This window comes from Chiloscyllium plagiosum, chromosome 8, assembly GCF_004010195.1.
Source record: "Chiloscyllium plagiosum isolate BGI_BamShark_2017 chromosome 8, ASM401019v2, whole genome shotgun sequence".
NCBI lineage: Eukaryota > Metazoa > Chordata > Chondrichthyes > Orectolobiformes > Hemiscylliidae > Chiloscyllium > Chiloscyllium plagiosum.
In genome coordinates, this window is record NC_057717.1 from 15349814 (window position 1) to 15357206 (window position 7393).

A 7393-nucleotide genomic window follows, 5' to 3' on the forward strand; every position below is an offset into this window, starting at 1 on the left:
CTGCTGTTCCACAGACAGTCTTGTTGATCTTTGAGGGTCGCTATTCTCTGCCTAGTTATTCTTTTGTCTTTAGTGTATTTGTAGAATCTCTTTGGATTCTCCTTAAACCTATTTCCCAAAGCTATCTCATGTCCCCTTTTCTGCCTCCTGGTTTCCCGCGAGTATACACCTACTGACCTTATAGTCCTCTAGGGATTCACACATGGTCTGTACCTGCCATATCCTTCCTTCATTTTCTTGACCAGAGCCTCAATTTCTCAGGTCATGCAGCATTCTCGACGTCTCCCAGCCTTGGCCTTAACAGGAACATACTGTCTGTGTACTCTCATTGTCGCAGGCCTATGGAGGCAATGGCAGATGAGGACAGAGAAACAATCATTATCAGTAAAGAGGTAGTGTTGAGAAAGCTAACAACTAAACTTATCTCTAATTCCTCTCTAGCCTCAGAACTATCACTATCTCTGCATCTCAATCTCTGCAACATCCTCCAATCTCTAATCTCCTCCAGTCTCAACACCCACTCTATCTTTAATCTTGTCCACCCTCACAAATCTCTCTGATGTGCCTTTCTTTAATTCCAACCTTCAGGATAACCCATTTTTATTTCAGATTCCTGCACCCAGAGCTCCACAATGTCTCACTTGACATCTGTCACATTTTCCTCCAAAAAACATTAATCAATCACGTATCATCTATTCTAATATCACCTTCTCTGACCTGGTTTCTATTGTGGCTTGTCATATTCCTATATTACGCGTCTGTGGTCTACATGACAGAAAACGGTTTTGTGGTCCACCGGGTTTATGCTGTAAAGAAATCTCCCAGCTAACTATTTTAATCCCATTTTCCAGCACTGAACCCATAGACCTGTCAGCCTTGGCATTGCAAGTGTGTTCCTAAATAGATCTTAAATGCCATCGGGATTTTGGTCTCTCACTCTCTTCCAGACAGTGAGGTTTAGTGCAACTGTTGCTCTATGATATCACCCACGGGGTTCAGAGCAGTTAGGTCTGTGCGAACCACAGATCGCCCACACATTGGGAAAGATGGCAGCGTCCCTGAGAGGGAGCACAGGAGAGTTACCAGGATGGTTCAAGGAATGGGGGATTTTAGTTGAAGAATTTGTGGGGCTTTTTAACATTAATTGTTCACGTGACATGTGTGTTGTTATTACACATCAAAAATAACCATCCACAACTAATGGACTCTCCATTTCAACCTCTCCCCTTGCCTGCGCTGTGGTAATATTCAGGTTAACCACTACCAGACATCTCTCTCTAATCTTTTACACCGTGATGCCACTGTACCTCGAGGGTGGGGAGAGGGAATGCTGAAGGTGGTGGATGGGAAACCACTCAGGTACAGTGCTTTAGCCTGGAGGATGTTCACTTTCTTTAATATTGTTGGCGGGTGCACTGATGCAGGCAAGTGGAGAATGTTCCAACACAATCCTGATGTGTACCTTATAGAGAGCAAACAGACATTGGGGAATCAGGGGTTTGGAAAAAGAGAGATTGTTCTCCTTGTAGCAAAGGAAATTTGGGGAACTGTGACAAAGCGGTTTACAAAAGTTACCCGTTATAATAATAAACCTTACACCCATCAGCTCATTATACAAGGATTACAGGACACATGTTGAAGATTTGGGAAGATCTATTGAGAGGATGGTTTGATTCAAAGGAGAACTTCTTTTCAGCAAATGGTATTTGTCTGGAACACAATACTCTCACACAATATGAATATCTAGGTCCTGATGAATTGAATAATTCTGTCAGAGTTTGGCATTCCAATTACTGAGATTACCATCTGAATGACCACCTGTGAAACATGTTTATAAAATCCGTCATTGTCAGTTCAAGTTTGAAACTCATACAATCCCCTCCTCCTGGCCCAAGATGACTGTGCACATTACCCCTGGTAGAGGTTAGCAGGAACTTCAAGGGCAAATCTGTGTGGGTTTCTATGAGTTTCCACCTTGGGACTTCATGTGACTGAACATGGGACAGAATGACCCAAGATTCAGTGAGATATGGAGAGCAGGATTTGCTTCCTTTTCTTTCTTTCCATGCTGCCGCTGTGCCTCATCAAGAAGACATGGGATGTGAAAGGCTCATGCAGCTTGATGGGCAAGTTGTCTCTATTCTGACCAATGGGCAACAAGCTCCTCCCAGTCATTAAACAGAGTATCCCTGAAAGGTAGCAACTGCGCATGCGTCCCACTGCCCAGTGCTCACAGTATATGTTTCGAATAATGAGGGCGGAAATCTCCTAGAAAAGGCATAACAGGAAAGTCCAAAAGGATTATAAACAGTTTACAGAGAGATATTCACAGGAAACATGGGCAACAAGTTGGCAAATGGAGTATAACTTGGGATAAACTGTAGAAAGCTGCATCACAAAGGGACCGGGGGGGGGGGGGGGGGGTGCAGAATGAGCAGGAAACACAGAAAGCTAGCATACAGTTAAAACATGGAATCAGGACGGGGAATGGAATGCTGTCCCTTATTTCAAAGAGATTGCAATATAAGAGTTTGGAGTATATAGCTTAGGGCAACTAAACAAATGGCGAGTCAGACCCCATCTGGAGTAATGTGAATAGATTTGGTCGCTTTAGTTAACCAAATAGAGTAGTTTATTGGAGGATTTTCAGAGAGGATCCATTGGGATGATCCCTGTTTTGAAGGGAATATCCTGTAAGCAAAGGCTAAACAAGTTGGGAATCTACTCACTGGATTTTGGAAGAATGAGAGGTGATCTGTTTGATACATACAGGATTCTGTCGAGGTTTGACAGAATAAATATGGAGAGGATGTGTCCCATTACAGGTGAGTTTTGAACCAGATTCTTGGTCACTCGCGGAATCAAGGGCTCTGTTTCAGATTTGTCAAGTTAAAGGCAACACCGACACAGGTTAGGGTTTCAGTAGCAATGGAGCTGGGGTGAGAAGGAGACAAACAACGTTTTAGAGATTGGAAGTCCTGGCTTTTGTGTTTGTGTAGATCAGAAGGTCACCTTGGGGTCAGATATGAAAGCAATATTGTGAAGAATATAGTTCTGCCTCAGACACTTCCCAGTGAGAGGGAGGGACACAGCAGTAAGGGAAATGAATTTGGAATAGCAACTGAAGGCAATTAGTTTAACAAAAACAGTGTTTCATTGGAGTGAATTTCAGCTAATTGAAGCGTGGTAAGCAGTATGATAACTGAGTTAGAGTGGAGTAATGGAGAGGGATGATGGGGAGGGAGAGCTGGACATTGTCAGTGTACATGTGAAACCTAACAGTGCTTTTGGGTGATGTTACCTCCTGGCAGTATGTAGATGAGAAACAGGTCGGATCAAGGATAGATCCTGGAGGGACACCAACTACAAGGAATTCAGAAAGGAAAGGGAGAGTGGAGCAGGATTTTCCAATGACGGCGAGGTCAAATATTAGTTTTTAGCAGAATGGGAGAGAAGGACATAACCAGAAAAGACAGTCAGACAGATACTGGAACAATATTGGTGAATTGCAAGGGGGGGGGGGGGGGGGGTGATTTGAAATGTCCACGATTTAGCTACACTAGGGTAAATGGTCAAGATGACCTCTAATAAGGCTTGACAAGAGACTCTAGGAAATGCAAGTTTAGGACTAAAATGAGGAGCACCTTTGTGAGGCAGTTTCGCTCGGTGGGCTAGTGGAGAGGGAGGGAAGAAGCAGAGGCAGCTGATCGGATTGTCTCAATGTTATTCACAGAGAAACTCCATGTGCTCCTCACTCTTGTTGTTGCAGGGGAGGATGGAGGAGACAAGATAATGGACATTTTTTTTATTTCCAAAACAATAAACAAAACTTGTGATAGTGATTCTAAAAATAAGTGAACAAACCTGTCGTATTTATCATTTCTCAAGAATATTAAAATATACAACTGAAGTTCAGGTGTGAATCCCAAATCGGTAGAGCGTGGCTCTGAAATCAAGAAAAAAATAACTGGAATGAAGAATCTACTGTTTGCCATGGAACCATTGGGGACGTTTTTCTGCCATTGACAATGTCCTTATAGAACATAGAACATAGAAGAATACAGCGCAGTACAGGCCCTTGGGCCCTCGATGTTGCAACAAAGGAATGAAACTGGATGGACCACATTACATCTACCAATGCACTGGAAAATACAACCACAAATTCAGCCCTCTTGACCCTGCAACTTTCGCCTCACTGTGGGCCAACAACAGCAGCAGAACTGTACTCCAGCCCAATCTGAAATCTCATGGCCTGGTATACGCCCCATTCAACTATTAACATCAAGCCAGGGGAATCAACTCTGGCTCAATGGTGAATGCAGGAGGGCATGCCAGGAGCAGTACCAGGCATACCTAAAAATGAGGTGCAAACCTGGTGCAGCTACCAAACCTGCATGCCAAACAGCACAAGCAAAACCAAATAGAACTAAGTGATCCCATAACCAATAGATTAGATCTGAGTTCTGCAGTTCTGCCACACCTAGTCAATAGTAGTGATGGACAATTAAACAACTCACTGGAGGAAGCATCACAGATATCCCCAGCCTTACCGATAGAGGGGTCTCACACATTCATGCAACAGATAAGAGGACAGCATTAGCAGCGATTTTCAGCCAGCAGTGCCAAGTGGATGAGCCTTCTCCATTGGTCCCTGATATCACAGATATGAATCGACTTGGTTGAAAACCCATTTCAAATCAGATCAAGAAATGGATAAGCAGTGTAAAGGTATGGGCCCTGCCAATATTCTGGCAATAATACTGTTGGCTGTGCTCCAGAACCTGCTGCCCATCAAGGCAAGTACTGCTCCAGCACTGGCACCTACTGAATTTGTGGAACATTGCTCAGGGATGTTCCAATACAAAAACACAGGGCAGATCCAACTCAGCCAATTCCCCTCCATCAGTCCACACTCGCTCAGCAGAGAAGTGATGGAGGTGTCATCAACAGTGCTGTCAAGCACCTGCTCAGGAAAAAACCTGCTCAGCGACGCCCAGTTTGGGTTCTGCCAGGGCCACTCAGCTCCTGAGCTTGTTACAGACTTGATTCACAAACTGACAAACAGCTGAATGAGGTGAGGATGACAGGCCAGACCCCCTCCAAGACCACTATTTCGACTTCAGTGATATCACCTGACCTCACCACAGTCTCAGCTCATTTGCTGAAACTCTCATTCATTCCTTTTGTTAACTCTAGATTTCATTATCTAAAGCCACTCCTGGCCAGCATCCCACATTCACCCTCCCGATAATCTCAACAATATTGAAAACTCTCCTGCCGAAGTGCTCACTTGTACCAAAACTTGTTGATCAATCAAAAGACTCCCATTTATAAGCAACAACAATTTATTTTTGCACCTTTGAATTAATTCCTGGTTGTAAGCATTCCTATCTCCCTGCACCACACACCCTTTCATATCTCAATAACTCATTGTAATTCAGACTCTCAATGATGTTTATTTTTGTGTTCAGCTGTGTGACTGTTTCTATACACTCCAAGGGAACATGGTCTGGAATCCCCACTCTAACCCTCTAAGATCTACTTTCTTCCTTTAAGGCATTCTTGCAAAACTGCTTATTTGGCAATGTTTTTGGTCACTGGACAGAATATCCTCCATCTGTAGCCTTATGTCAGAAGTTCTCAATAATATTTTTGTGAAATTAAAACCATGATGATTTGTACAGATATCTTCTACTCTTCAATATCGCTGAGTGAATAATCTGTAATGTCTCTTACCCAACCACGTTGTGGGAGCACCTTCACCATACAAACTGCAGCTGTACAAGGAAGTCAGACATCACCCGCTCCACAGGCAACAAGGCTTTGGTATTGATCACTGGTTTCTGTGGAAGGAAAAATACACAGTTGATGTTTCAGGGAGTGCAATATGAATTACAGGGAATGAAAATGGTGCAGAATTTGACTGTAAGAAATTGAAGGAAAATGCACTCGCTGATTGGAAAAAAGAATTCTTGACTGTCAAAGATATTGTGGAAAAAATAACCTGATCATGGAACAGCATATGGTCAGGAGCCGGGCAGCAGTAGACAATTCATTTACATTCCTGAAGAAGGGCTTATGCCGGAAACGTTGATTATCCTGCTCCTCGGATGCTGCCTGGCCTGCTGTGTTTTTCCATCTCTACATTTTTCAATTCATTTACAAAACAGCTGTGAAAGTAATAGTAAAATACTATACAGAGCAAAAATACACCCATGAGAAACTGAGGAAGCTAGATAATGAACAGGTGGACATCAGAGAACCCAGAGGTGAACCAGAGCAGAGTTCACTTTTATGATCCCACAGTCAAAAATGTCTAGCACAGAAACAGACTTCTTCGGTCAAACCTATGCCAACCAGATACCCTAACCTAATCTATCTAAATTAAATCCTATCTGCCACTCCTCAGCCCATTGGCCCATCTGATCAATATCCCACTGTACTCTGAGATAACCTTCTTAATTGTCCATAATACCTCCAATTTTGGTGTCACCTGCAAAATTACGAACTATACGGCCTCTATTCACATCCAAATCATTTAAATGAATGACGAAATGTAGAAAAAAACTACATTTCTCTGGGTTTGATTGTGCTCTGTGTAAATCCTGCCCACTGCCTCTTTTTACAAGGGAAGGCTGTCCATACACCCCTCTGAACTTTGCTCCCTACAAAGCTGGCGGCCGCGCACGTGTCCAGTGAATATTTGCCCCGAATAAAGATGGCGGCGCTCACTCGGGCCGATTACTCAACGAGGCATATTCCCGTTTGCTGCAAAAACGGGACTGTAAGTTTCAAACTTGTATTTTCCGATGTGTACCAAATGATTGTAAAACCTCTCAGACCATACCAACACCATTTCCCTCCCGCTTCCTGCTGTTTATTTCTTTCCTTAACGACAGCCCTCCACGCACACACACTCCGAACATCCGCGCCCACAGCGAACATGATCACGTGGTATAGTCTAGTCCCACCCTCATTCACTGATTGGTCGGAGGACCAACTGCCCCGCCAGGTCCTCCAACTCCTCCCCTGCCTTTCCAATGGTCCGCCGCTGACATCAATCACTTCTTCGGCCACTCCATAATACCATAAGACCATAAGTCATAGGAGTGGAAGTAAGGCCATTCGGCCCATCGAGTCCATTCCGCCATTCAATCATGGCTGATGCGCATTTCAGCTCAACTTACCAGCGTTCTCCCCGTAGCCCTTAATTCCTCTAGACAACAAGAATCTATCAATCTCGGCCTTGAAGACATTTAGCGTCCCAGCTTCCACTGCACTCCGTGGCAATGAATTCCACAGGCCCACCACTCTCTGGCTGAAGAAATATCTCCGCATTTCTGTTCTGAAATGACCCCCTCTAATTCTAAGGCTGTGTCCACGGGCCCTAGTC

General features: G+C 44.0%; 1 long non-coding RNA gene across 2 annotated transcripts in view; it reads right to left on the reverse strand.

The window, feature by feature from the left end:
- Positions 1-323: 323 nt before the first annotated feature.
- LOC122552116 overlaps positions 324-7393 on the reverse strand; it is a 766770-nt gene continuing 759700 nt past the window's right edge. The window contains exons 1-3 of one of the 2 annotated variants that reach the window (XR_006312302.1): positions 6733-6867; positions 5737-5843; positions 324-339 (exon numbers count right to left, since the gene is read on the reverse strand). This is a non-coding gene — a long non-coding RNA (uncharacterized LOC122552116). Of the gene's footprint in view, positions 340-5736; positions 5844-6732; positions 6868-7393 lie in introns of those variants that run through there. The other variant, XR_006312301.1, reaches the window with a different exon arrangement.